Raw genomic sequence first — 20,000 nt, forward strand, 5'->3', positions numbered from 1 at the left:
GATCCAGAGAAGGGGTGTATTAAAAGACCCAAAGCAGCTGCCCATTAATGAGGGCACATTAACGACATTGCTTTTGGCTGTTTTCACCAATGTCTTGTTCTGCTGGCTGAGGCCACCTACAACACACCAGGGCCAGTGCTGCTGGCCGAGGCTAACTACACCACACCAGGCCCTGTGCTGGTTCCTCAGGCCATCATCCTCAGACAGAACCACTGTCACTGGTCTCCTGTCGGTGGCGCTGTCACTTGGTGTTCGCTCGCTCGCTCTGTGGTATAGTATCGCTTCCTGTTCCTGCTCAAACACAGTGGTGTTTCTGAGTAGCTTATTTGGTTAGCAGTTTAATTAACAACTTTTAAATACATTCTTTTTTCACAGTATAATCTTCACGTGCTTCATCCGAAGCACACTTTCTGTGTACTCACTACCTAATTTATAGTATTCACTCACTGTTTCTGTACTGTTTCGCTAGCTTAGCTCGTAGCCGACCCGTTAGCACCATGGCTACTTCACCTGTCCCTTCTGCACTTTCTTGCTCATTGTGTCAGATGTTTAGTTACTCCTCGGCCTCCTTTAGCAGTAATGATATCTGTAACAAATGTAGCATATTTGCAGCTCTGGAGGCCAGGATTACTGAATTGGAGACTCGGCTTTGCACCCTGCTCTCACCCTTAGCTAGCCAGGCCCCTGTAGCTGGTGCAGCCGAAGATAGCGTAGGCCCCGCTAGCTGTTCCCCGGCAGACCCCAAGCAGCTGGGGAAAGGCTGGGTAACGGTGAGAAGGAAGCGTAGTCCTAAACAGAAGCCCCAGGTACACCACCAACCCGTTCATGTGTCTAACCGTTTTTCCCCACTCGGTGACACACCCGCCGGGGGTCAAACTCTGGTAATTGGTGACTCTGTTCTCAGACATGTGAAGCTAGAGACACCGGCAACCATAGTCAATTGTCTTCCAGGGGCCAGAGCAGGCGACATTGAAGGAAATTTAAAACTGCTGGCTAAGGGTAAACGTAAATTCAATAAAATCATAATTCACGTCGGCAGTAATGACACCCGGTTACGCCAATCGGAGGTCACTAAAATCAATATTGAATCGGTGTGTAACTTTGCCAAAACAATGTCGGACTCTGTAGTTTTCTCTGGTCCCCTCCCCAATCAGACCAGGAGTGACATGTTTAGCCGCATGTTCTCCTTAAATTGCTGGCTGTCTGAGTGGTGTCCCAGAAACGATGTGGGCTTCATAGATAATTGGCAAACCTTCTGGAGGAAACCTGGTCTTGTTAGGAGAGATGGCATCCATCCCACTTTGGATGGAGCAGCTCTCATTTCTAGAAATATCGACAAATTTATTAAACCCCTCAAAACATGACTATCCAGAGTTGGGACCAGGAAGCAGAGCTGCAGTCTTACACGCCTCTCTGCAGCTTCTCTCCTCCTGCTACCCCCCCAAAAACCCATCTCCATAGAGACTGTGTCTGCTTCCAAAAAGACAAAAAACAAACTAAAAACCAGCAACAAACAACTTAAACAATCACAAAGAAAGAACAATACAGTATCCACATCTGAACCAAAGAGTAAAACAGTGAAATGTGGATTATTAAATATTAGGTCTCTCTCCTCCAAGTCTCTGTTAGTACATGACTTAATAATTGATCAACAAATTGATTTACTCTGCCTTACAGAAACCTGGTTGCAGCAGGATGATTATGTTAGTTTAAATGAATCAACACCCCCGAGTCATTCTAACTACCAGAAATCTCGAAGCACAGGTCGAGGGGGTGGTGTGGCAGCAATTTTTCACACCAGTCTATTAATTAATGAAAGACCAAGACAGACTTTTAATTCATTTGAAAGCCTGATGCTTAGCATTGTCCACCCCAGCTGTGAAACTCAGAAACCAGTCTTACTTGTTATCATCTATCGTCCACCTGGGCCTTACACAGAGTTTCTGTCTGATTTCTCAGACTTTATATCTAATTTAGTTCTGAGCTCAGATAAAATAATTATTGTGGGTGATTTTAACATCCATGTAGATGCTAAAAATGACAGCCTCAACATGGCATTTAATCTGTTGTTAGACTCAATTGGTTTCTCTCAAAATGTAAAAGAACCCACCCACCACTTTAATCACACTCTAGATCTTGTTTTAACATATGGCATAGAAACTGAACATTTAACAGTGTTTCCTGAAAACCCTCTCCTGTCTGATCATTTCTTGATAACATTTACATTTACAATAATTGATTACGCAGCAGTGGAGAGTGGACTTTATCAAAGTAGATGTCTTTCTGAAAGCGCTGTAACTAAGTTTAAGAATATAATCCAGCCACTGTTATCATCGTCAATGCCCTGTACCAACACAGAGCAGAGCAGCTATCTGAACGCTACCCCAACAGAGGTCGATTATCTTGTTAATAATTTCACCTCCTCACTACGTACGACTCTGGATACTGTAGCTCCAGTGAAAACTAAGGTCTCTAATCAGAAGTACCTGACCCCGTGGTATAATTCTCAAACACGTACCCTAAAGCAGATGACTCGTAATCTGGAGAGGAAATGGCGTGTCACAAATTTAGAGGATCATCATTTAGCCTGGAGAAATAGTTTGTTGCTTTATAAGAAAGCCCTCCGCAAAGCCAGAACAGCTTACTACTCATCACTGATTGAAGAAAATAAGAACAACCCCAGGTTTCTCTTCAGCACTGTAGCCAGGCTGACAAAAAGTCAGAGCTCTGTTGAGCCAACCATCCCTTTAACGTTAACTAGTGATGACTTCATGAACTTCTTCACAAATAAAATTTTTATCATTAGAGAAAAAATTACAAATAATCATCCCACAGATGTAATATTATCTACAGCTACTCTTAGTTCCATTGATGTTAAGTTAGACTCTTTTTTTCCAATCGATCTTTCTGAGTTAACTTCAATAATTACTTCCTCCAAACCATCAACGTGTCTTTTAGACCCCATTCCTACAAAACTGCTCAAAGAAGTCCTGCCATTGATTAATTCTTCGATCTTATATATGATCAACCTATCTCTAATAATCGGCTATGTACCACAGGCCTTCAAGGTGGCTGCAGTTAAACCTTTACTCAAAAAGCCATCTCTAGACCCAGCAGTCTTAGCTAATTATAGGCCAATCTCCAACCTTCCTTTCATATCAAAAATCCTTGAAAGAGTAGTTGTCAAACAGCTAACAGATCATCTGCAGAGGAATGGTTTATTTGAAGAGTTTCAGTCAGGTTTCAGAGTTCATCACAGCACAGAAACAGCTTTATTGAAGGTTACAAATGATCTTCTTATGGCCTCTGACAGTGGACTCATCTCTGTGCTTGTCCTTCTTGACCTTAGTGCAGCATTCGATACTGTTGACCATAATATTCTATTAGAGCGATTAGAACATGCTGTAGGTATTACAGGTATTGCACTGCAGTGGTTTGTATCATATCTATCTAATAGACTCCAATTTGTGCATGTAAATGGAGAGTCCTCTTCACACACTGAGGTTAATTATGGAGTTCCACAGGGTTCGGTGCTAGGACCAATTCTGTTTACATTATACATGCTTCCCCTAGGCAGCATCATTAGAAGACATAGCATACATTTTCACTGCTATGCAGATGACACCCAGCTCTATCTGTCCATGAAGCCAGATAACACACACCAATTAGTTAAACTGCAGGAATGTCTTAAAGACATAAAGACTTGGATGGCCACTAACCTTCTGCTTCTTAACTCAGATAAAACTGAGGTCATTGTACTCGGCGCTGAAAAGCTTAGAAATATGGTATCTAACCAGATTCTTACTCTGGATGGCATTACCTTGGCCTCCAGTAACACTGTGAGGAACCTTGGAGTCATTTTTGACCAGGATATGTCCTTCAACGCACATATTAAACAAATATGTAAGACTGCGTTCTTCCATTTGCGCAACATCTCTAAAATTAGAAATATCCTGTCTCAGAGTGACGCTGAAAAACTAGTTCATGCATTTATTACTTCCAGGCTAGACTACTGCAATTCATTATTATCAGGATGTCCAAAAAACTCACTGAAAAGCCTTCAGTTAATCCAAAATGCTGCAGCAAGAGTACTGACAGGGACTAGAAGGAGAGAGCATATTTCTCCTGTTTTGGCTTCCCTTCATTGGCTTCCTGTTAAATCCAGAATTGAATTCAAAATCCTGCTCCTCACATACAAGGTCTTAAATAATCAGGCCCCATCTTATCTTAATGACCTTGTAGTACCATATCACCCTATTAGAGCACTTCGCTCCCGCTCTGCAGGCCTACTTGTTGTTCCTAGAGTATTTAAAAGTAGAATGGGAGGGAGAGCCTTCAGTTTTCAGGCCCCTCTTCTGTGGAACCAGCTTCCAGTTTGGATTCAGGAGACAGACACTATCTCTACTTTTAAGATTAGGGTTAAAACCTTCCTTTTTGCTAAAGCATATAGTTAGGGCTGGACCAGGTGACCCTGAATCCTCCCTTAGTTATGCTGCAATAGATGTAGGCTGCCGGGGGATTCCCATGATGCATTGAGTTTTTCCTTTCCAGTCACCTTTCTCACTCACTATGTATTAACAGACCTATCTGTATTGAATCGTATCTGTTATTAATCTCTGTCTCTCTTCCACAGCATGTCTTTATCCTGTCTTCCTTCTCTCACCCCAACCGGTCGCAGCAGATGGCCGCCCCTCCCTGAGCCTGGTTCTGCCGGAGGTTTCTTCCTGTTAAAAGGGAGTTTTTCCTTCCCACTGTCGCCAAAGTGCTTGCTCATAGGGGGTCATATGATTGTTGGGCTTTTCTCTGTATCTATGAAGCGCCTTGAGGCGACATTTGTTGTGATTTGGCGCTATATAAATAAAATTGAATTGAATTGAATTGAATTGAATCTTCAAAAATCCAGGGCCTGTGCTGCTGGATAAATGCTAAACTGAGTCTTTGGGTTAGGGTATTAGGCAAGCATGCAGGTAGGGTTATAGGATTGTGTTCGTAACTTCAGGTACTGGCCACCTCATCACTTGATTCCATAAATTGACACATTGTGCTGTGGGCAGCAGCTTACGGCCATACCACCCTGAGCACGCCTGACCTCGTCTGATCTCGGAAGCTTAGCAGGGCTCGGCTTGGTTAGTACTTGGATGGGAGACTGCCTGGGAGTACCTGGTGCTGTAAGCCATTCATGTCATTGAACTGCTTTTGATCCAGAGAAGGGGTGTATTAAAAGACCCAAAGCAGCTGCCCATTAATGAGGGCACATTAACGACATTGCTTTTGGCTGTTTTCACCAATGTCTTGTTCTTCTAGCTGAGGCCACCTACAACACACCAGGGCCAGTGCTGCTGGCCGAGGCTAACTACACCACACCAAGCCCTGTGCTGGTTCCTGAGGCCATCTTCAAAAATCCAGGGCCTGTGTTGCTGGATAAATGCTAAACTGAGTCTTTGGGTTCGGGTATTAGGCAAGCATGCAGGTAGGGTTATAGGATTGTGTTCGTAACTTCAGGTACTGGACACCTTATAACTTGATTCCATAAATTGACACATTGTGCAGTGGGCAGTATCTTTCGGCCATACCACCCTGAGCACACCTGACCTCGTCTGATCTCGGAAGCTAAGCAGGGCTGGGCTTGGTCAGTACTTGGATGGGAGACTGCCTGGGAATACCTGGTGCTGTAAGCCTTTTATTTTCATGTCATTGAACTGCTTTTGATCCAGAGAAGGGATGTATTAAAAGACCCAAAGCAGCTGCCCATTAATTAGGGCACATTAACGACATTGCTTTTGGCTATTTTCACCAATGTCTTGTTCTGCTGGCTGAGGCCACCTACAACACACAGGGCCAGTGCTGCTGGCCAAGGCTAACTACACCACACCAGGCCCTGTGCTGGTTCCTGAGGCCATCTTCAAAAATCCAGGGCCTGTGCTGCTGAATAAATGCTAAACTGAGTCTTTGGGTTAGGGTATTAGGCAAGCATGCAGGTAGGGTTATAGGATTGTGTTCGTAACTTCAGGTACTGGCCACCTCATCACTTGATTCCATAAATTGACACATTGTGCTGAGGGCAGCAGCTTACGGCCATACCACCCTGAGCACGCCTGACCTCGTCTGATCTCGGAAGCTAAGCAGGGCTGAGCTTGGTTAGTACTTTGATGGGAGTCTGCCTGGGACTACCTGGTGCTGTAAGCCTTTCTTTTTCATGTCATTGAACTGCTTTTGATCCAGAGAAGGGGTGTATTAAAAGACCCAAAGCAGCTGCCCATTAATGAGGGCACATTAACGACATTGCTTTTGGCTGTTTTCACCAATGTCTTGTTCTGCTGGCTGAGGCCACCTACAACACACCAGGGCCAGTGCTGCTGGCCGAGGCTAACTACACCACACCAGGCCCTGTGCTGGTTCCTGAGGCCATCTTCAAAAATCCAGGGCCTGTGCTGCTGGATAAATGCTAAACTGAGTCTTTGGGTTAGGGTATTAGGCAAGCATGCAGGTAGGGTTATAGGACTGTGTTCGTAACTTCAGGTACTGGCCACCTCATCACTTGATTCCATAAATTGACACATTGTGCTGTGGGCAGCAGCTTACGGCCATACCACCCTGAGCACGCCTGACCTCGTCTGATCTCGGAAGCTTAGCAGGGCTGGGCTTGGTTAGTACTTGGATGGGAGACTGCCTGGGAGTACCTGGTGCTGTAAGCCTTTCATGTCATTGAACTGCTTTTGATCCAGAGAAGGGGTGTATTAAAAGACCCAAAGCAGCTGCCCATTAATGAGGGCACATTAACGACATTGCTTTTGGCTGTTTTCACCAATGTCTTGTTCTGCTAGCTGAGGCCACCTACAACACACCACGGCCAGTGCTGCTGGCCGAGGCTAACTACACCACACCAGGCCCTGTGCTGGTTCCTGAGGCCATCTTCAAAAATCCAGGGCCTGTGTTGCTGGATAAATGCTAAACTGAGTCTTTGGGTTAGGGTATTAGGCAAGCATGCAGGTAGGGTTATAGGATTGTGTTCGTAACTTCAGGTACTGGCCACCTCATCACTTGATTCCATAAATTGACACATTGTGCTGTGGGCAGCAGCTTACGGCCATACCACCCTGAGCACGCCTGATCTCGTCTGATCTCGGACGCTAAGCAGGGCTGGGCTTGGTTAGTACTTGGATGGGAGACTGCCTTGGAATACCTGGTGCTGTAAGCCTTTCATTTTCATGTCATTGAACTGCTTTTGATCCAGAGAAGGGGTGTATTAAAAGACCCAAAGCAGCTGCCCATTAATGAGGGCACATTAACGACATTGCTTTTGGCTGTTTTCACCAATGTCTTGTTCTGCTGGCTTAGGCCACCTACAACACACCAGGGCCAGTGCTGCTGGCCGAGGCTAACTACACCACACCAGGCCCTGTGCTGGTTCCTGAGGCCATCTTCAAACATCCAGGGCCTGTGCTGCTGGATAAATGCTAAACTGAGTCTTTGGGTTAGGGTATTAGGCAAGCATGCAGGTAGGGTTATAGGATTGTGTTCGTAACTTCAGGTACTGGCCACCTCATCACTTGATTCCATAAATTGGCACATTGTGCTATGGGCAGCAGCTTACGGCCATACCACCCTGAGCATGCCTGACCTCGTCTGATCTCGGAAGCTAAGCAGGGTTGGGCTTGGTTAGTACTTGGATGAAGACTGCCTGGGAATACCTGGTGCTGTAAGCCTTTCATTTTCATGTCATTGAACTGCTTTTGATCCAGAGAAGGGGTGTATTAAAGACCCAAAGCAGCTGCCCATTAATGAGGGCACATTAACGACATTGCTTTTGGCTTTTTTCACCAATGTCTTATTCTGCTGGCTGAGGCCACCTACAACACACCAGGGCCAGTGCTGCTGGCCGAGGCTAACTACACCACACCAGGCCCTGTGCTGGTTCCTGAGGCCATCTTCAAAAATCCAGGGCCTGTGCTGCTGGATAAATGCTAAACTGAGTCTTTGGGTTAGGGTATTAGGCAAGCATGCAGGTAGGGTTATAGGATTGTGTTCGTAACTTCAGGTACTGGCTACCTCATCACTTGATTCCATAAATTGGCACATTGTGCTGTGGGCAGCAGCTTACGGCCATACCACCCTGAGCACGCCTGACCTCGTCTGATCTCGGAAGATAAGCAGGGCTGGGCTTGGTTAGTACTTGGATGGGAGACTGCCTGGGAATACCTGGTGCTGTAAGCCTTTAATTTTCATGTCATTGAACTGCTTTTGATCCAGAGAAGGGGTGTATTAAAAGACCCAAAGCAGCTGCCCATTAATGAGGGCACATTAACGACATTGCTTTTGGCTGTTTTCACCAATGTCTTGTTCTGCTGGCTGAGGCCACCTACAACACACCAGGGCCAGTGCTGCTGGCCGAGGCTAACTACACCACACCAGGCCCTGTGCTGGTTCCTGAGGCCATCTTCAAAAATCCAGGGCCTGTGCTGCTGGATAAATGCTAAACTGAGTCTTTGGGTTAGGGTATTAGGCAAGCATGCAGGTAGGGTTATAGGATTGTGTTCGTAACTTCAGGTACTGGCCACCTCATCACTTGATTCCATAAATTGACACATTGTGCTGTGGGCAGAAGCTTACGGCCATACCACCCTGAGCACGCCTGACCTCGTCTGATCTCGGAAGCTTAAGCAGGGCTTGGGCTTGGTTAGTACTTGGATGGAGACTGCCTGGGAATACCTGGTGCTGTAAGCCTTTCCTTTTCATGTCATTGAACTGCTTTTGATCCAGAGAAGGGGTGTATTAAAAGACCCAAAGCAGCTGCCCATTAATGAGGGCACATTAACGACATTGCTTTTGGCTGTTTTCACCAATGTCTTGTTCTGCTGGCTGAGGCCACCTACAACACACCAGGGCCAGTGCTGCTGGCCGAGGCTAACTACACCACACCAGGCCCTGTGCTGGTTCCTGAGGCCATCTTCAAAAATCCAGGGCCTGTGCTGCTGGATAAATGCTAAACTGAGTCTTTGGGTTAGGGTATTAGGCAAGCATGCAGGTAGGGTTATAGGATTGTGTTCGTAACTTCAGGTACTGGCCACCTCATCACTTGATTCCATAAATTGACACATTGTGCTGTGGACAGCAGCTTACGGCCATACCACCCTGAGCACGCCTGACCTCGTCTGATCTCGGAAGCTAAGCAGGGCTGGGCTTGGTTAGTACTTGGATGGGAGACTGCCTGGGAAGACCTGGTGCTGTAAGCCTTTCATTTTCATGTCATTGAACTGCTTTTGATCCAGAGAAGGGGTGTATTGAAAACACCCAAAGCAGCTGCCCATTAATGAGGGCACATTAACGACATTGCTTTTGGCTGTTTTCACCAATGTCTTGTTCTGCTGGCTGAGGCCACCTACAACACACCAGGGCCAGTGCTGCTGGCCGAGGCTAACTACACCACACCAGGCCCTGTGCTGGTTCCTGAGGCCATCTTCAAAAATCCAGGGCCTGTGCTGCTGGATAAATGCTAAACTGAGTCTTTGGGTTAGGGTATTAGGCAAGCATGCAGGTAGGGTTATAGGATTGTGTTCGTAACTTCAGGTACTGGCCACCTCATCACTTGATTCCATAAATTGACACATTGTGCTGAGGGCAGCAGCTTACGGCCATACCACCCTGAGCACGCCTGACCTCGTCTGATCTCGGAAGCTAAGCAGGGTTGGGCTTGGTTAGTACTTGGATGAAGACTGCCTGGGAATACCTGGTGCTGTAAGCCTTTCCTTTTCATGTCATTGAACTGCTTTTGATCCAGAGAAGGGGTGTATTAAAAGACCCAAAGCAGCTGCCCATTAATGAGGGCACATTAACGACATTGCTTTTGGCTGTTTTCACCAATGTCTTGTTCTGCTGGCTGAGGCCACCTACAACACACCAGGGCCAGTGCTGCTGGCCGAGGCTAACTACACCACACCAGGCCCTGTGCTGGTTCCTGAGGCCATCTTCAAAAATCCAGGGCCTGTGCTGCTGGATAAATGCTAAACTGAGTCTTTGGGTTAGGGTATTAGGCAAGCATGCAGGTAGGGTTATAGGATTGTGTTCGTAACTTCAGGTACTGGCCACCTCATCGCTTGATTCCATAAATTGACACATTGTGCTGTGGGGAGCAGCTTACGGCCATACCACCCTGAGCACGCCTGACCTCGTCTGATCTCGGAAGCTAAGCAGAGTTGGGCTTGGTTAGTACTTGGATGGGAGACTGCCTGGGAGTACCTGGTGCTATAAGCCTTTCCTATCATTGAACTGCTTTTGATCCAGAGAAGGGCTGTATTAAAAGACCCAAAGCAGCTGCCCATTAATGAGGGCACATTAACGACATTGCTTTTGGCTGTTTTCACCAATGTCTTGTTGTGCTGGCTGAGGCCACCTACAACACACCAGGGCCAGTGCTGCTGGCCGAGGCTAACTACACCACACCAGGCCCTGTGCTGGTTCCTGAGGCCAATTTCAAAAATCCAGGGCCTGTGCTGCTGGATAAATGCTAAACTGAGTCTTTGGGTTAGGGTATTAGGCAAGCATGCAGGTAGGGTTATAGGATTGTGTTCGTAACTTCAGGTACTGGCCACCTCATCACTTGATTCCATAAATTGGCACATTGTGCTGTGGGCAGCAGCTTACGGCCATACCACCCTGAGCACGCCTGACCTCGTCTGATCTCAGAAGTTAAGCAGGGCTGGGCTTGGTTAGTACTTGGATGGGAGACTGCCTGGGAATACCTGGTGCTGTAAGCCTTTCATTTTCATGTCATTGAACTGCTTTTGATCCAGAGAAGGGGTGTATTACAGTTTTTTCTGAATGCTTAAACCCTAACTGTGATTCTTATAGCACAATTCCTAAAACTATTAACACTTATAGCAAAACCACTCACTGAGTTTGCAAAACTAAAAGCACAAACATTGCTTTGCACTCAGTTTGCAATTTTGTAACACACACTTTGCAAAACTGTAGGCACAACTCACTGCTTACACTCAATTACCAAATTTCCAACACACTCCTAGCAAAATTATACACATGTATGGCTATCATTAACACTATTTTGCCAACTGTCTGGCACACTTTCACATGTGAAAACTGTTTTAGATAATTAGTCCACTTTGCAATCAGCCTAAGCACTATAAACAGGCCACAGGTAAGCTGTCTATGTGGAGTACAATGGAAGGAGCAGTAAGAGTGAGAAGAGTGAGAATCAGAGGAGGCCGAGGGAGAGGACGTGGAGGTGAAGAAGTTGGAGGAAGAGGACGTGGAGGTGAAGAAGCAAGAGGGTTAGAGGAAGTTAGAGGAAGAGGACAAAGAGGAGCAAGAAGAGGACGAGGAGGGGAAAGAGGAAGGGTAAGAAGAGTAAGAAACAGAATAACTGATGACATCAGGGCTACAATAGTGGACCATGTCATCAACCGTGGGATGACCCTGAGGGAAGCTGGCCAACGGGTTCAGCCTAAACTGAGCCGCTACACTGTGGCAAGCATCATTAGGACATTTCGAAATGAGAATCGGTAAGTACTTTGTAGCACTGCCATACTCTAATGAGAAACACAACAGTACCATACATGCAAAAATACTGAAATTGTTACTTTACAGAATTGCTAGACGTCCAGATGTTGGGGGCAGAGGCAGAATGTTCAATTGACATCTGTACACAGAGAAAGCAAAAGCCAGATGTGTTTTGTATTCATACCATCAGTGTGCAGTTGGCGCATTGTGTGCTTAGTAGATGATGGCTTGTGTGTACTGTTTGATACGAAAACACCATTTTTACAAAGGTGTGAAGAGTTAATCTAGCTGTGTTCGCTTTTGCAAGAGAACTACAATGTTTTGATAATTGGGTGACAGGTTTTCTTATTTGTGTGTAGAGTTTTGCAAAAATAGCCAATAGTTACAAAAAATGTGCTTAAGCAATCAGGAAAAACTGTAAAAGACCCAAAGCAGCTGCCCATTAATGAGGGCACATTAACGACATTGCTTTTGGCAGTTTTCACCAATGTCTTGTTCTGCTGGCTGAGGCCACCTACAACACACCAGGGCCAGTGCTGCTGGCCAAGGCTAACTACACCACACCAGGCCCTGTGCTGGTTCCTGAGGCCATCTTCAAAAATCCAGGGCCTGTGCTGCTGGATAAATGCTAAACTGAGTCTTTGGGTTAGGGTATTAGGCAAGCATGCAGGTAGGGTTATAGGATTGTGTTCGTAACTTCAGGTACTGGCCACCTCATCACTTGATTCCATAAATTGACACATTGTGCTGTGGCCAGCAGCTTACGGCCATACCACCCTGAGCACGCCTGATCTCGGAAGCTAAGCAGGGCTGGGCTTGGTTAGTACTTGGATGGGAGACGCCTGGGAGTACCTGGTGTTGTAAGCCTTTAATTTTCATGTCATTGAACTGCTTTTGATCCAGAGAAGGGGTGTATTAAAAGACCCAAAGCAGCTGCCCATTAATGAGGGCACATTAACGACATTGCTTTTGGCTGTTTTCACCAATGTCTTGTTCTGCTGGCTGAGGCCACCTACAACACACCAGGGCCAGTGCTGGTGGCTGAGGCTAACTACACCACACCAGACCCTGTGCTGGTTCCTGAGGCCATCTTCAAAAATCCAGGGCCTGTGCTGCTGGATAAATGCTAAACTGAGTCTTTGGGTTAGGGTATTAGGCAAGCATGCAGGTAGGGTTAAAGGATTGTCTTTGTAACTTCAGGTACTGGCCACCTCATCACTTGATTCCATAAATTGACACATTCTCCTATGGGCAGCAGCTTACGGCCATACCACCCTGCGCACGCCTGACCTCGTCTGATCTCGGAAGCTAAGCAGGGCTGTGCTTGGTTAGTACTTGGATGGGGGAATCCCTGGTGCTGTAAGCCTTTCATGTCATTGAACTGCTTTTGATCCAGAGAAGGGGTGTATTAAAAGACCCAAAGCAGCTGCCCATTAATGAGGGCACATTAACGACATTGCTTTCGGCTGTTTTCACCAATGTCTTGTTCTGCTGGCTGAGGCCACCTACAACACACCAGGGCCAGTGCTGATGGCCGAGGCTAACTACACCACACCAGGCCCTGTGCTGGTTCCTGAGGCCATCTTCAAAAATCCAGGGCCTGTGCTGCTGGATAAATGCTAAACTGAGTCTTTGGGTTAGGGTATTAGGCAAGCATGCAGGTAGGGTTATAGGATTGTGTTCGTAACTTCAGGTACTGGCCACCTCATCACTTGATTCCATAAATTGACACATTGTGCTGTGGGCAGCTGCTTACGGCCATACCACCCTGAGCACGCCTGACCTCGTCTGATCTCGGAAGCTAAGCAGGGCTGTGCTTGGTTAGTACTTGGATGGGAGACTGCCTGGGAATGAATGGTGCTGTAAGCCTTTCATGTCATTGAACTGCTTTTGATCCAGAGAAGGGGTGTATTAAAAGACCCAAAGCAGCTGCCCATTAATGAGGGCACATTAACGACATTGCTTTTGGCTGTTTTCACCAATGTCTTGTTCTGCTGGCTGAGGCCACCTACAACACACCAGGGCCAGTGCTGATGGCCGAGGCTAACTACACCACACCAGGCCCTGTGCTGGTTCCTGAGGCCATCTTCAAAAATCCAGGGCCTGTGCTGCTGGATAAATGCTAAACTGAGTCTTTGGGTTAGGGTATTAGGCAAGCATGCAGGTAGGGTTATAGGATTGTGTTCGTAACTTCAGGTACTGGCCACCTCATCACTTGATTCCATAAATTGACACATTGTGCTGAGGACAGTAGCTTACGGCCATACCACCCTGAGCACACCTGACCTCGTCTGATCTCGGAAGTTAAGCAGGGCAGGGCTTGGTTAGTACTTGGATGTGAGACTGCCTGGGAATACCTGGTGCTGTAAGCCTTTCATTTTCATGTCATTGAACTGCTTTTGATCCAGAGAAGGGGTGTATTACAGTTTTTTCTGATTGCTTAAGCACATTTTTTGTAACTATTGGCTATTTTTGCAAAACTCCACACACAAATAAGAAAACCTGTCACCCAATTATCAAAACATTGTAGTTCTCTTGCAAAAGCGAACACAGCTAGATTAACTCTTCACACCTTCGTAAAAATGGTGTTTTCGTATCAAACAGTACACACAAGCCATCATCTACTAAGCACACAATGCGCCAACTGCACACTGATGGTATGAATACAAAACACATCTGGCTTTTGCTTTCTCTGTGTACAGATGTCAATTTGAGGTCACACTTTTGTCATAGTGTCATGTAAACATACAAGGATCCGAACTTCAAGTATTGGTGTTTATTCACACTCATCAAAACCAAGACAAAGTCAGAACACAAAATAGGAATTTCACAAAAAAAAGGGAAAAAAAAGACAATCAGCCTACATCATGTCGTCTTTCTGGGTCCGTCCACAAAATTTCGTCCACATCGCATGCAATATCCTCCAGTCCAAGGCACCGGGGAAAATATCTCCTTGAATGCCGTATCCAGGCCTGACATGATGCCTGGTCAATATCTCCACATGCCTCCTCCATTGCCTGTAAAAGGGCTACCTGTTGATGAGGATGACGGTCGTACACTTTCCAGCGCCAGGCAGAGAAGAACTCCTCGATGGGATTTAAGAATGGAGAGTATGGAGGGAGGTTGAGTGCCATGAAGGATGGGTGGACTGTAAACCAGTTGCGGACCAAAGCAGCCCTATGGAAACTAACATTGTCCCATATGATGACATATCGGGTCTGCTCTGGTCTCTGAACAGTGAGCATGTCATGCAAGGTGTCCAGGAATGCAATAATGTGTGCAGTGTTGTATGGGCCTATGGTTGCATGATGGTGAACAACACCATTTTGGCTTATAGCTGCACACATGGTTATGTTACCACCACGTTGTCCTGGGACATTGATGATGGCACGGTGTCCAATTATGTTCCTGCCACATCTCCTGGTTTTACTGAGGTTAAAACCGGCCTCATCTACAAAAAGTAGCTCATGTCCCGTTGCATCTGCTTCTACTTCCATCACTCTCTGGACAAGACAAAACAAATGCAACACATCAGGCCCATGCACAGCACTACAGTATGCACTTCCAAATTCAGAACCAATGACACTAGCTTACCTGCACATAGTCATATCGCAGTTGCTTTACACGTTCTGTGTTTCTCTCGAAAGGAACTCTGTAAATTTGCTTCATTCTTATTCTGTGGCGCGCAAGTACACGACTTAGTGTAGAAATGCTTGCACTGTGTATATTTTGAAAGATGGTGTCATTATCAATTATGCGCTGCTGTATTTCGCGCAGTCTTATTGCATTATTGGCAATCACCATGTTCACTATATGGGTCTCTTGCTCTAGAGTGAACATTCTGCCTCTGCCCCCAACATCTGGACGTCTAGCAATTCTGTAAAGTAACAATTTCAGTATTTTTGCATGTATGGTACTGTTGTGTTTCTCATTAGAGTATGGCAGTGCTACAAAGTACTTACCGATTCTCATTTCGAAATGTCCTAATGATGCTTGCCACAGTGTAGCGGCTCAGTTTAGGCTGAACCCGTTGGCCAGCTTCCCTCAGGGTCATCCCATGGTTGATGACATGGTCCACTATTGTAGCCCTGATGTCATCAGTTATTCTGTTTTTTACTCTTCTTACCCTTCCTCTTTCCCCTCCTCGTCCTCTTCTTGCTCCTCTTTGTCCTCTTCCTCTAACTTCCTCTAACCCTCTTGCTTCTTCACCTCCACGTCCTCTTCCTCCAACTTCTTCACCTCCACGTCCTCTTCCTCCAACTTCTTCACCTCCACGTCCTCTCCCTCGGCCTCCTCTGATTCTCACTCTTCTCACTCTTACTGCTCCTTCCATTGTACTCCACATAGACAGCTTACCTGTGGCCTGTTTATAGTGCTTAGGCTGATTGCAAAGTGGACTAATTATCTAAAACAGTTTTCACATGTGAAAGTGTGCCAGACAGTTGGCAAAATAGTGTTAATGATAGCCATACATGTGTATAATTTTGCTAGGAGTGTGTTGGAAATTCGGTAATTGAGTGTAAGCAGTGAGTTGTGCCTACAGTTTTGCAAAGTGTGTGTTACAAAATTGCAAACTGAGTGCAAAGCAGTGTTTGTGCTTTTAGTTTTGCAAACTCAGTGAGTGGTTTTGCTATAAGCGTTAATAGTTTTAGGAATTGTGCTATAAGAATCACAGTTAGGTTTAAGCATTCAGAAAAAACTGTAAAAGACCCAAAGCAGCTGCCCATTAATGAGGGCACATTAACGACATTGCTTTTGGCTGTTTTCACCAATGTCTTGTTCTGCTGGCTGAGGCCACCTAAAACACACCAGGGCCAGTGCTGCTGGCCGAGGCTAACTACACCACACCAGGCCCTGTGCTGGTTCCTGAGGCCATCTTCAAAAATCCAGGGCCTGTGCTGCTGGATAAATGCTAAACTGAGTCTTTGGGTTAGGGTATTAGGCAAGCATGCAGGTAGGGTTATAGGATTGTGTTCGTAACTTCAGGTACTGGCCACCTCATCACTTGATTCCATAAATTGACACATTGTGCTGTGGACAGCAGCTTACGGCCATACCACCCTGAGCACACCTGACCTCGTCTGATCTCGGAAGCTAAGCAGGGCTGGGCTTGGTTAGTACTTGGATGGGAGACTGCCTGGGAATACCTGGTGCTGTAAGCCTTTCATTTTCATGTCATTGAACTGCTTTTGATCCAGAGAAGGGGTGTATTAAAAGACCCAAAGCAGCTGCCCATTAATGAGGGCACATTAACGACATTGCTTTTGGCTGTTTTCACCAATGTCTTATTCTGCTGGCTGAGGCCACCTACAACACACCAGGGCCAGTGCTGCTGGCCGAGGCTAACTACACCACACCAGGCCCTGTGCTGGTTCCTCAGGCCATCTTCAAAAATCCAGGGCCTGTGCTGCTGGATAAATGCTAAACTGAGTCTTTGGGTTAGGGTATTAGGCAAGCATGCACGTAGGGTTATAGGATTGTGTTCGTAACTTCAGGTACTGGCCACCTCATCACTTGATTCCATAAATTGACACATTGTGCTGTGGGCAGCAGCTTACGGCCATACCACCCTGACCACGCCTGACCTCGTCTGATCTCGGAAGCTAAGCAGGGCTGGACTTGATTAGTACTTGGATGGGAGACTGCCTGGGAATACCTGGTGCTGTAAGCCTTTAATTTTCATGTCATTGAACTGCTTTTGATCCAGAGAAGCGGTGTATTAAAAGACCCAAAGCAGCTGCCCATTAATGAGGGCACATTAACGACATTGCTTTTGGCTGTTTTCACCAATGTCTTGTTCTGCTGGCTGAGGCCACCTACAACACACAGGGCCAGTGCTGCTGGCCGAGGCTAACTACACCACACCAGGCCCTGTGCTGGTTCCTGTGGCCATCTTCAAAAATCCAGGGCCTGTGCTGCTGGATAAATGCTAAACTGAGTCTTTGGGTTAGGGTATTAGGCAAGCATGCAGGTAGGGTTATAGGATTGTGTTCGTAACTTCAGGTACTGGAAACCTCATCGCTTGATTCCATAAATTGACACATTGTGCTGTGGGCAGCAGCTTACGGGCATACCACCCTGAGCACGCCTGACCTCGTCTGATCTCGGAAGCTAAGCAGGGCTGGGCTTGGTTAGTACTTGGATGGGAGACTGCCTGGGAATACCTGGTGCTGTAAGCCTTTCATTTTCATGTCATTGAACTGCTTTTGATCCAGAGAAGGGGTGTATTAAAAGACCCAAAGCAGCTGCCCATTAATGAAGACACATTAACGACATTGCTTTTGGCTGTTTTCACCAATGTCTTGTTCTGCTGGCTGAGGCCACCTACAACACACCAGGGCCAGTGCTGCTGGCCGAGGCTAACTACACCACACCAGGCCCTGTGCTGGTTCCTGAGGCCATCTTCAAAAATCCAGGGCCTGTGCTGCTAGATAAATGCTAAACTGAGTCTTTGGGTTAGGGTATTAGGCAAGCATGCAGGTAGGGTTATAGGATTGTGTTCGTAACTTCAGGTACTGGCCACCTCATCACTTGATTCCATAAATTGACACATTGTGCTGTGGGCAGCAGCTTACGGCCATACCACCCTGAGCACGCCTGACCTCGTCTGATCTCGGAAGCTAAGCAGGGCTGGGCTTGGTTAGTACTTGGATGGGAGACTGCCTGGGAATACCTGGTGCTCTAAGCCTTTCATTTTCATGTCATTGAACTGCTTTTGATCCAGAGAAGGGGTGTATTACAGTTTTTTCTGAATGCTTAAACCCTAACTGTGATTCTTATAGCACAATTCCTAAAACTATTAACACTTATAGCAAAACCACTCACTGAGTTTGCAAAACTAAAAGCACAAACACTGCTTTGCACTCAGTTTGCAATTTTGTAACACACACTTTGCAAAACTGTAGGCACAACTCACTGCTTACACTCAATTACCAAATTTCCAACACACTCCTAGCAAAATTATACACATGTATGGCTATCATTAACACTATTTTGCCAACTGTCTGGCACACTTTCACATGTGAAAACTGTTTTAGATAATTAGTCCACTTTGCAATCAGCCTAAGCACTATAAACAGGCCACAGGTAATCTGTCTATGTGGAGTACAATGGAAGGAGCAGTAAGAGTGAGAAGAGTGAGAATCAGAGGAGGCAGAGGGAGAGGACGTGGAGGTGAAGAAGTTGGAGGAAGAGGACGTGGAGGTGAAGAAGCAAGAGGGTTAGAGGAAGTTAGAGGAAGAGGACAAAGAGGAGCAAGAAGAGGACGAGGAGGGGAAAGAGGAAGGGTAAGAAGAGTAAGAAACAGAATAACTGATGACATCAGGGCTACAATAGTGGACCATGTCATCAACCATGGGATGACCCTGAGGGAAGCTGGCCAACGGGTTCAGCCTAAACTGAGCCGCTACACTGTGGCAAGCATCATTAGGACATTTCGAAATGAGAATCGGTAAGTACTTTGTAGCACTGCCATACTCTAATGAGAAACACAACAGTACCATACATGCAAAAATACTGAAATTGTTACTTTACAGAATTGCTAGACGTCCAGATGTTGGGGGCAGAGGCAGAATGTTCAATTGACATCTGTACACAGAGAAAGCAAAAGCCAGATGTGTTTTGTATTCATACCATCAGTGTGCAGTTGGCGCATTGTGTGCTTAGTAGATGATGGCTTGTGTGTACTGTTTGATACGAAAACACCATTTTTACGAAGGTGTGAAGAGTTAATCTAGCTGTGTTCGCTTTTGCAAAAGAACTACAATGTTTTGATAATTGGGTGACAGGTTTTCTTATTTGTGTGTAGAGTTTTGCAAAAATAGCCAATAGTTACAAAAAATGTGCTTAAGCAATCAGAAAAAACTGTAAAAGACCCAAAGCAGCTGCCCATTAATGAGGGCACATTAACGACATTGCTTTTGGCTGTTTTCACCAATGTCTTGTTCTGCTGGCTGAGGCCACCTACAACACACCAGGGCCAGTGCTGCTGGCCGAGGCTAACTACACCACACCAGGCCCTGTGCTGGTTCCTCAGGCCATCTTCAAAAATCCAGGGCCTGTGCTGCTGGATAAATGCTAAACTGAGTCTTTGGGTTAGGGTATTAGGCAAGCATGCAGGTAGGGTTATAGGATTGTGTTCGTAACTTCAGGTACTGGCCACCTCATCACTTGATTCCATAAATTGACACATTGTGCTGTAGGCAGCAGCTTACGGCCATACCACCCTGAGCACGCCTGACCTCGTCTGATCTCGGAAGCTTAGCAGGGCTGGGCTTGGTCAGTACTTGGATGGGAGACTTCCTGGGACTACCTGGTGCTGTAAGCCTTTTATTTTCATGTCATTGAACTGCTTTTGATCCAGAGAAGGGGTGTATTAAAAGACCCAAAGCAGCTTCCCATTAATTAGGGCACATTAACGAAATTGCTTTTGGCTATTTTCACCAATGTCTTGTTCTGCTGGCTGAGGCCACCTACAACACACAGGG

The 20,000-nt window shown here is 46.2% G+C and overlaps 4 non-coding genes and 16 pseudogenes across 4 annotated transcripts; all 20 read left to right on the forward strand.

Moving 5' to 3' along the window:
* The first annotated feature begins 5,056 nt into the window (after nucleotides 1–5,056).
* LOC146523495 (5S ribosomal RNA) lies at nucleotides 5,057–5,175 on the forward strand (annotated as a pseudogene).
* A 384-nt stretch (nucleotides 5,176–5,559) lies between these two features.
* Nucleotides 5,560–5,678, forward strand: LOC146523496 (5S ribosomal RNA; annotated as a pseudogene).
* A 389-nt stretch (nucleotides 5,679–6,067) lies between these two features.
* Nucleotides 6,068–6,186, forward strand: LOC146523497 (5S ribosomal RNA; annotated as a pseudogene).
* A 390-nt stretch (nucleotides 6,187–6,576) lies between these two features.
* Nucleotides 6,577–6,695, forward strand: LOC146523498 (5S ribosomal RNA; annotated as a pseudogene).
* Nucleotides 6,696–7,079: 384 nt separating this feature from the next.
* On the forward strand, nucleotides 7,080–7,198 carry LOC146523499 (5S ribosomal RNA; annotated as a pseudogene).
* A 390-nt stretch (nucleotides 7,199–7,588) lies between these two features.
* On the forward strand, nucleotides 7,589–7,706 carry LOC146523500 (5S ribosomal RNA; annotated as a pseudogene).
* Nucleotides 7,707–8,095: 389 nt separating this feature from the next.
* On the forward strand, nucleotides 8,096–8,214 carry LOC146523501 (5S ribosomal RNA). Its single transcript, XR_014873480.1, has one exon. It is a non-coding gene; the product is annotated as a 5S ribosomal RNA (ribosomal RNA).
* Nucleotides 8,215–8,604: 390 nt separating this feature from the next.
* On the forward strand, nucleotides 8,605–8,724 carry LOC146523502 (5S ribosomal RNA; annotated as a pseudogene).
* A 390-nt stretch (nucleotides 8,725–9,114) lies between these two features.
* LOC146523503 (5S ribosomal RNA) lies at nucleotides 9,115–9,233 on the forward strand. The gene has a single exon (XR_014873511.1). It is a non-coding gene; the product is annotated as a 5S ribosomal RNA (ribosomal RNA).
* A 391-nt stretch (nucleotides 9,234–9,624) lies between these two features.
* Nucleotides 9,625–9,742, forward strand: LOC146523504 (5S ribosomal RNA; annotated as a pseudogene).
* A 390-nt stretch (nucleotides 9,743–10,132) lies between these two features.
* On the forward strand, nucleotides 10,133–10,251 carry LOC146523505 (5S ribosomal RNA; annotated as a pseudogene).
* A 384-nt stretch (nucleotides 10,252–10,635) lies between these two features.
* Nucleotides 10,636–10,754, forward strand: LOC146523506 (5S ribosomal RNA). The gene has a single exon (XR_014873488.1). It is a non-coding gene; the product is annotated as a 5S ribosomal RNA (ribosomal RNA).
* Nucleotides 10,755–12,273: 1,519 nt separating this feature from the next.
* On the forward strand, nucleotides 12,274–12,381 carry LOC146523507 (5S ribosomal RNA; annotated as a pseudogene).
* An 883-nt stretch (nucleotides 12,382–13,264) lies between these two features.
* On the forward strand, nucleotides 13,265–13,383 carry LOC146523508 (5S ribosomal RNA; annotated as a pseudogene).
* A 384-nt stretch (nucleotides 13,384–13,767) lies between these two features.
* Nucleotides 13,768–13,886, forward strand: LOC146523509 (5S ribosomal RNA; annotated as a pseudogene).
* A 2,671-nt stretch (nucleotides 13,887–16,557) lies between these two features.
* Nucleotides 16,558–16,676, forward strand: LOC146523510 (5S ribosomal RNA). Its single transcript, XR_014873490.1, has one exon. It is a non-coding gene; the product is annotated as a 5S ribosomal RNA (ribosomal RNA).
* Nucleotides 16,677–17,066: 390 nt separating this feature from the next.
* Nucleotides 17,067–17,185, forward strand: LOC146523511 (5S ribosomal RNA; annotated as a pseudogene).
* Nucleotides 17,186–17,574: 389 nt separating this feature from the next.
* On the forward strand, nucleotides 17,575–17,693 carry LOC146523512 (5S ribosomal RNA; annotated as a pseudogene).
* Nucleotides 17,694–18,083: 390 nt separating this feature from the next.
* LOC146523513 (5S ribosomal RNA) lies at nucleotides 18,084–18,202 on the forward strand (annotated as a pseudogene).
* A 1,519-nt stretch (nucleotides 18,203–19,721) lies between these two features.
* On the forward strand, nucleotides 19,722–19,840 carry LOC146523514 (5S ribosomal RNA; annotated as a pseudogene).
* The last annotated feature ends 160 nt before the right edge of the window (nucleotides 19,841–20,000 follow it).

This window comes from Neolamprologus multifasciatus, chromosome 3, assembly GCF_963576455.1.
Source record: "Neolamprologus multifasciatus chromosome 3, fNeoMul1.2, whole genome shotgun sequence".
Lineage (NCBI taxonomy): Eukaryota > Metazoa > Chordata > Actinopteri > Cichliformes > Cichlidae > Neolamprologus > Neolamprologus multifasciatus.